The sequence below is a fragment of the Zingiber officinale genome, chromosome 4B, assembly GCF_018446385.1.
Source record: "Zingiber officinale cultivar Zhangliang chromosome 4B, Zo_v1.1, whole genome shotgun sequence".
NCBI lineage: Eukaryota > Viridiplantae > Streptophyta > Magnoliopsida > Zingiberales > Zingiberaceae > Zingiber > Zingiber officinale.
The window spans coordinates 112,065,045-112,074,206 of NC_055993.1; the positions used below are offsets into that span (position 1 = coordinate 112,065,045).

The window sequence follows — 9,162 nt, forward strand, 5'->3', positions numbered from 1 at the left end:
CCACATGGCCAGAACATGGAAAAAACTTAGTTTTCGCATGCCCGTGTGAGTTCCACATGGCTGAGACACTCTCGAAGCTCTAGACTTCATTTAAGCTCCATTTTTGTTTAAAATTGCATCCTATCAATCAAAACAAGCAAAGAGTAGATCTCCGAACAGAATATAATGGAAGTATGACATTATAATGAAATATGGTGCAATAAACATAAATTATGCTCATGAAATATAAGTAGATGTGTATCAAAGTATGCATAAAAATGTATATAATCTACGCACATCATACCCCCAGACTTAAACCTTTGCTTTTCCTCAAGCAAAACCTGCAATCTAGATTTATGTGCGTAGATGACATGTAATAATCCTTAATGAATCAATATAAACCTATCATATAGTTTCATTGATGAGCATGATACAAAAATTGTTTGAGTGTGGCCTAAGTAGAAGTACTCCGTGCTCAGTGAGATAAGTGGCTTAACTTTTTCAAGTGTCAATCTCTAAGCCTAGTCAAATTTTCATTTAACCGTGTTCCTTATACTTCCGGTGATAGGCACTTACCTGCCACACGCAAGGTTCATTCCCCACAAAAAAAATGCTATGCATCATCTACACAAGGTCTCAAAGGAATACTCAGTATCAAGAGAAACATAGCATTCATTTTCCCAGTAACCTAACTCGGTCTCAAAGGGATGAATTGCTAGTTTCCACTCACAATAACTATTTTTTTATCCCTTATTTTTTTTCTTCTTTCTTTGAATGTTTCCAAAGTATCAAACTTAAAGAAACCTTCATTTTTTTGGGGGATTGATTTTTCTAAATGAGCTTACATGATCTGAGTTTATCAGTAACCAAAATGTAGTTGAGAGATCACCATAGAAGCAAGAGTACTAGTCCGGTTCTATGAATCATGACTATTTTTAAAAATATCTACCATCAAAGTCAATCATAATGTGAAGAGATCCTAAAACTACGCCAACATTCAAATTCTTCTAGTAATAACAATGCTCACTTCATGCTACTATGGATAGGAAAACATAGATCAATAGGCATACTAGCATACCAAATCACACAACATAAATATCTAGATGAAACGTGCTAATACTTTACTAAGAGGAACAAACAACAATGACATGATGACTCATGCAACTAGGAAAAATTTATTATGAAATAAGCAAAAACTAAACTAAACCAAATGCATCTAATGCATCCCCCCAGACTTAAACTTTTGATTGTCCCAATGAAAACTAGAAATGATATATGGAGGAGATTTATAAAGTTTAGAGAAGTTACCAAGTGATGAGCTCTAAATGGTTGACATTCATATTTTTGAAGATACTCCTCTATCCAATGCTCACATTTCTCCACAACTTTGAATTCTATAAAATAATGATAAACAAGAAAAATTAAGTAGAGGGTATGATTTATTATTAATAAAGAAACTAAAAAGGAACTTGAAGGAAACTAAAACTTAAATGAAAATAAGATTGAACTTGGGTTGCCTCCCAAGAAGCGCCTGTTTAAGGTCATTAGCTCGACCACCTCGTTAGATTCATCTAAATCTCGCTCTTAGAGGGGTAATATATTTCAACACCCTCCTACCAAGGGCTCTTATTATAGAGGGAGCTTTCAATATAGGAGTTAAAAAGTGAAGTATCGCTCTTTCCATCTTCATCTTCTTTGAAGTTCTTTCAGGTGGTCGAAGATGGTTCAGATTAAGCTTCCAATTATAAGCCCCATGAAAATCTACACACTTAAAAGAAAAATAAATCTCCCACAAGAATGTTATATAAGATAGAACCAGAACCATATTAGAATGAACTGAGTATGTATCAATAATAGAATCACATCCAACAAAATTAATTATAGGTACCTCCATGAACTTTCTAAAAGATCACTAAGAATACTCACCTTGCAATGCTAAGAGTTACCTGAAAGTTCCAAATCAGTGGATGTGACCTCCTCTGAATCCAATGATGGTTATGGCTCTAGCTTAGGTGTTGGTGCTACTAAAGGTGGTGATTCTTGAGACTCTGCTAATTCTGCATAAGTCCCTACACATTGGTCCACAACATATTCAATCCTTACAACTCTCATAATCTCAGATGGTTGTGTGGACAAAAGAGGTGATTCCTGAGATGATGCTTCCACACCACAGCTCCCTACACTCCTTCCATATCAATATCATCATCACATTCACTGCTGAATAATACACTGAGATCAATATCATCTGAAAGAGAATCAACAACATGAGGATCAACGACTTCATTTGCATTATTAAGTTGATCTACCACATCACATTCATCATTTGAAAATTCAATTTCACTATAACATCTTGTAAAACCTGGAGGTAGATCTGAAAACTTGTTATCCACTACATTATCATCGCAATCCTCATCTGAAGAATCTTCATCTTTATATACATCAGGAGATCTGCACTCAACCGTATTTGGATCATAGAATTTGCCAGGATCTTTATCTTTGTTAGCCCCCATTAGCCTTTGTGGAAAAGAAACCCTTAGTGAAGGTTTTGAGAATGGTTGAGCTTGTGGCTGAGGTTCAACTCATTTATCTAGTGTTGGTGTGATCAATCGTTGAGGAAAAGGAACTTGTGGCATTTGGGAACTTCCTGGAGTAATAGAACTGAGTTCTTGAGATCTTCTATTGTTCTTCTCCTCAATTCTATACAAGTCCTTTTCCAGAAGTTCTTCATGATTTTTGCTACTTCTTAACTTAATAACATTACACTGTTCACTAGACTTTATCTTTGTAGGAGGGTGGTCATGTTTGAACCATTTTGAAACTATGTTATCAATTTTTTCCTCCAACTGTTTGAACTCCTCATTCTGTGACTTGTGGATTTCAAAACTCTTGGATGGTTGAATTGCAATTTGTTTGACAGGCTCTCTTGCATTTATGGCTTGCACTTCTTGAATTTTTTAGGGAGATTCCATCCAACTTTTGTTCGATCATTCATGGAGGTTTAATGTCACTTGATCAATTAATATGTATGCTTCGTCCACACTTTTGTTCATAAAAGAACCTCCGGCTAATGAATCCAATAAACATTTGTCTGAGAAAGAAATTTTCCTATAGAATATGTGTAAGGTCAACCATTTTTCCAAGTCATGATGAGGGCACTGCCTTTGTAGACTCTTGGATCTGTCCCATGCTTTAAATAATGATTCTCCATCTGCCTGAGCAAAATTTGTGATGCAATTCTTCATATAAACTGTTCTACTTGGAGGGAAAAAGTGATTCAGAAATTGGTACTCCAATTGTTTCTAACATGTAATGCTTTGAGGGCGGAGGGAATATAACCAAGTCCTTGCTTTATCCTTGATACTGAAAGGAAATGCTATTAATCGAACTACATCTGCTAACACTCCTTCACAATTCACCATATCACAAAGCTCTAGAAATGTCTCAAGGTGCAGATAAGGGCTTTCTGATACTTCTCCTCCAAATTTGTGACCTTGTATCATAGCAATTAACTCTGGGTCTAGTTGGAAACTTTCTGCTTCAATATGAGGCTGCACAATGGGAGACATAAATCTAGAAGAAATGGGTGCAGAAAATTCTCTCAAAGGCTTGCTTGATATGTTGGTGCTCATGGATATCTAAGGAAAAAAAGTTATGAGAAAAAAACAAAAATGAAGAATTAAAGATAAGAAATAAAATGCTATATGAAAAATAAGAAAGAAAATGTAGTATTTAAATTACAAGAAAGAAAGTGCATAATAAAACAAGAAAGAAAAAGAAAAATGTCTAGAGTAACTCATATGCTAATCAACTAATGTTAATCGAAAATAGTCCCCTGCAACGACGCCAAAACTTGTTATGTCACCACAAGTGCATGGTTACGTCGTTAGTAATATAAAAGATTATTGATCCCACATGGACTGTTGATTAAGCACTAGTTAACTTCGCATGGTGAATTATCTAGACAATCAAAGCTTAATTGGAAATGAGAGAGTGAAGAAAAGAGAGAAAGTAAAGAGTAGAGAAAGAGGGAGAGTTGGATTTGGAGATGGATAGATACTAGGGTTTTGGTTTCACTATAATACTAGTTAATGTCCCTATGCATTGTTCATCTACCTAACTCCATGCTTACATTCGTGTAAGAGTTCTAACTAAAGTCCGGTACTATCCCGCGAAGATCACACCAAAAAGTGTACCAAAGTTCTACCGCCATTAAGTAGAAGAGGTAATTTAGGAAGTCCGATTATAGGGAACATCCTTCTGGCACCAGGGCCCATAGTCCACGTTCCTAGATTACAAAGATCACTTCCTAACAGTAGATTAATGCAATTAAGTGGAAGAGGTAATTTAGGAAGTCCGATTATAGAGAACATCATTCTCCCACAAGGGCCCACGGTCCATGTTCCTAGATTACACAAGTCACTTTCTAACATTAATTTGGGAGAACCCTTTAAACTCTAATTAGTTTTCCCAGTAGAGAGTCGATCCCCATTTCAAGGAACTGCCGTAGAAAGTAAGGGATACCTTCTGTCACAAGGTCCCATGATCTTACATTCCCAGACTCTTCCTCTACATGGTGATCTAACCCTACATCTACATGGATTTACCTCACACATATTTCGTCAAACGCATACAAGTCACAACACACATAGATGATGATATAAACACTTCATTTCATAGGAAAATATCCAAATACATAGTTCATATATTCATAATCACATCACAACTACTTCCTACATCTTAGATCTAGAGATCTACTCCATTGTAAAGGAAATACAACCAAAGACAAAGAAAGAACCAAAATACAACCCAATACAAAGAAGTAGAGAGAGGAGAGTGCTTATCCTTGAAGCATGGTGTCCTTAGAGGCGTTCCCTTGCTCTGGAACTGGACAGATTATCAAAGATGTGGTTTCTAGGGTTCTCCCAAGGGGGAGAACCCTCCTCCAAGAAATGGGGGTGATCCTCAAGCCAAAGATTAGTGAAAAGGGGAGAAAAATCCCTTTTATAGAGTAGGGCATGGGCACCACACGGCCCGTGACACGACCGTGTGGATCCACACGGCCTCATACATTTTGCTCTTGGCCAGAGTGACACGCCCGTGTGGCTCATACGGTCATGTTCTGCTTTAGTTCTGGATGGATTCACGCAGTTGTGTGGCTCACACGACCATGTTCTGCTTTAGTTCTGGATGGATTCACACGACTGTGTGGCTCACACTGCCAACCACTGCTTACTCTCTGAAAATATTGCACGACCGTGTGGCTCACACGACCATGGGGCTTACAGGGCCATGTAGCTCACACGACCATATGGCTCACACGACCATGTGGCTCACACAACCATGTGACTCACACGGCCATGTGGCTCACACGGCCTAGCTCTTTTTGGCCATGTATCAAGGATGTGTAGACATATAGGCCATTTTAGAACCTCTTATATTGGTATTCTTGAGTTGCAGTCTTCAGAAAAGTTGTAGAGCTTGAAGTTATCTACAATTCAATATAAACAACAGCTCGGAACTCCAACTAAGCACAAAGTTATGCCCATTTTCTCTTGGTGTGCAGTGCAGGATTTGACACGACCCTATGTCAAGGCCATGTCTCATTGCAACGTCTTTGACACCATCAATATGAGGTTATCTCTGGTTGAAGTCTTCATCAAAGTTGTAGATCTTGAAGTTTTCTACATTTTGATATAAAGAACAGCTATAACTCCAACCGAGCACAAAGTTATGACCATTTTAATTTCAGTCTGCAGTGTTGAAAATTCCACACGACCTTCACACAGTCATGTGGCTTCCACACGCCCCCCACACGGCCTTCACATGGCCGTGTAGTGTCCACAAGGCCAGAACATGGAAAAAACTTAATTTTCGCATACCCATGTGAGTTTCACATGGCCCAGACACTCTGGAAGCTCTGGACTTCATTTAAGCTCTGTTTTGCTCCAAATCGCGTCCTATCAATCAAAACAAGCAAAGAGTAGATCTCTGAACAGAATATAATGTAAGTATGATATTATAATGAAATAGGGTACAATAAACATAGATTATGCTCATGAAATATAAGTAGATGTACGTCAAAATATGTATAAAAGTGTATATAATCTACGCACATCACACTTACATTTTGGAGACTCGATTATACATTCAGCAGGGAATATGATTTATAAATATGGAATCTGTAACTTTCAAAAGGATACTATAATGGTTCTATTGAGTGTTGATTCTAGCACTGAATAGTTTGAGCACTCTAATTCATAATTAGATTATGAATTAACTATTCACTAGTGAATTAATGGTACTTAAGATTTTAGATACAAATAGATAGGTAAAACGATAATTTCACCTAGCTCCATTTGTGAACCATGAACGGAGGGTTGATTTACATGTAATGATTATATCAATGGACTATTCAAATCTTTTGAGTAAACACGTTCCATAATTCTCAAGAGTGCAATTCCGGATTCTAGTGGAATAATCTTGGAGTTAATAAATTAGATAATTGATTAAAGAGTTTTAATTAATTTTATATAAACTTATTGGAGCTTGAAATTATGGGTCCATAGTCCCCAAACCATCTTCGTATAATCATGATGGATACTCTTAAATAATTAATTTGATTAATTATTTAGTCTCACAAAATTTATTAAATAATAAAATTGTTTATTATTTAAACTAGAGGAAAAATTTTATTTGTAATTTGATTACAAATAAAATATAAAAGGGAGAAATCAAATATTTGGCAATATTATAAATATTCTTACAAAATTTATAATACACATTCCCCCTTTTTCTCTCCCACTTTATAATACACATCTCTCTCTTTCTCTCCCACTTTATAATACACGTTTCCCTCTCTCCTATACTATATAATACATGTCCCTCTCTCTCTCTCTAGAAGAGAATATTTTGTGAAAATTTTCATAGTTGATTTGTGAGAAAAGTTAGGAGAATTAGCCCATACTTTTTGTCCATAGGTTGATTTGAAGAATTAGTGAGGAAGATTGTGGTATTGAAAGAATTCTGATGACCTACAAATCTTAGACACAAACTCAAGATCCAAAAGATATTCCGTAATGATTCTAATCTTTTTTTTCTAGAATTGTAAATAAAATATTATAATGTTTGCATGTTGAATTATAAGAGAATTTATAGAAATTCTTATAATTAAATAAGATCATTTGTTTGACCTAAATAAAGTTATTTATGTGTGAAATTTTTTAAAAGTCGTTTAATCTAATTTTTCACATCTTCGGTTGCGCATCAAATAATTAAATACCAACAGCCTTAACCATCGTACTATTCCGAGGGGACGCCTTTTATACACTACAGAAACATGAATAGAACATTATTGCCATGATCGAACATGTTAATAATCAAAGAAATGATAATGGAAATGTTGTTAGTCATGTAGATGGGATAGAAGATATATAATCGATCAAATATACAAAGAAAACCATAGTTCTAATTTTGGGTGGATCATACAGTGCACGACTTGTAAAATATTAAAGAGGATGGTGTACAAGTTCAAATTTCAGAATTTGATAGTGAACTGGAAGCAAATGACTTTTTTGACTGGGTGGAGAGCATTGATAGTTATTTTTATTGGAAAGAAGGGAAGGCAAGTAAAGCTGTTGGAGCAAAATCGAGGGGATCGATCTCTACTTGGTGGAAACATTAATTATCAAATGATCAAGAAAGTAATAAAGGGTGCTTTTAAAAAAAACAATAACCCAATATATTTTTCATTTTGATAATACTCTTATTCCAGTTTTATTGTAGCAGTTAGGGTATTTCTAAAAAAAGACTAAAGTTAATTTGATATGAATGGCAATCACTGTTGCACTATATTTAAAAAAATAATAAATTTAGTTAGCATCTAGTTCGGGGGAGACCAGTTCGGCCTCACAAAATTTTCCTACTGACCATCAGGATAAATTGGGAAGCACGTTTAGTGGGCAGCCTAAAAGTCCAACATCCTTTGATTGCACACCCCATTTAGAATTTTTTTTTTTACAAATATATCATAGTTAGAGATAGAACGTAACTTATGGTGGCATATATTGAATCATGGATGGAAAGTCTAAAGGTCATTTGCTTCAATGATAGAATTAAACTTATGGAGGCATCATGTTGAGTTGAAAACAAAAAGATTGAATGTTGAGTTGAAAACAAAAAGATTGAAAGTTGATTGATGAAGGTGACAATGGCTTATAGTTGCCCCATACTAAGTCATGGACTGAGAGACTAGAGGTAATAGGATCCTCTAATTAAGAAGGGAGAGAAGTGGTATTGTTTGTTGATACATGCTAAGCACAAGTGTACGATCATCATTAAGTAATAAAATTATCATCCTCTAGCACTGTTGAGTATAGCAGTTTATGTGCAATAGAGGCTATCTAGGCACATCAAATGAAGAAATTGTTGTGAAAGCAGGCGAACTAAGAAAGTGGAATTAAAAAACAATGAGAAATCAATTTTAGAGACGATCATAAGACTTTGGTTTCACCATGATGAATGTTGAAAATTTAGTTATAAATCCCTCTCTTACCTCAATGCTAGATAATGCTTGAAGGTGGTCTATCTTAAGGTACCTAATCTCTCTTTTGAGAATACACTGGTGTATCTAGCTTGACACATCCCCTACTTTCATAGTAGTCAAATTAGGATAGACCCTCTATGCTCTATGATAGCCAATGGTATCCTTGAGAATAGACCCTCAAGTCCAGTTCTTATAGGTTTGAGATCATAGTTCACCTTTCAACTCCTCCCCTTTTCTCTAATAATCGCAAAGTATGTTAATATGCAAGCTCCTAGGTTAAGGTTCATCTCTCAGTCTATTTCAAAGAAATCAATCATTAATCTTCGATCATATAAACATACGTCAATATATGCTAATGCTTGTTAATACATATTAGTATGTTAAGTATTCTAAAAATTGAATCAAGAATCAAACATATTTTATATTTGTTTTCATGGCATGACATTAGCATAAAAAAAATCATATGTTTGAACAAGTGCTCTAATCTTTAGCAATGTATTTTTTGAGGCAGAGACCTTTGTTTCATAATTATCTCATTTGATTCGTCTAGATAGCCTCTGTTCCATGTAAATTGTACTCAACCCCATGATCCCAGAGGATGATAATATTATTACTTGACGACGACCGTGCATTTGCGGTTA

The 9,162-nt window shown here is 35.5% G+C and overlaps 1 non-coding gene across 1 annotated transcript; it reads left to right on the forward strand.

The window, feature by feature from the left end:
* Positions 1-3,117: 3,117 nt before the first annotated feature.
* Positions 3,118-3,223, forward strand: LOC121978866. The gene has a single exon (XR_006111201.1). It is a non-coding gene; the product is annotated as a small nucleolar RNA R71 (small nucleolar RNA).
* Positions 3,224-9,162: the final 5,939 nt, after the last annotated feature.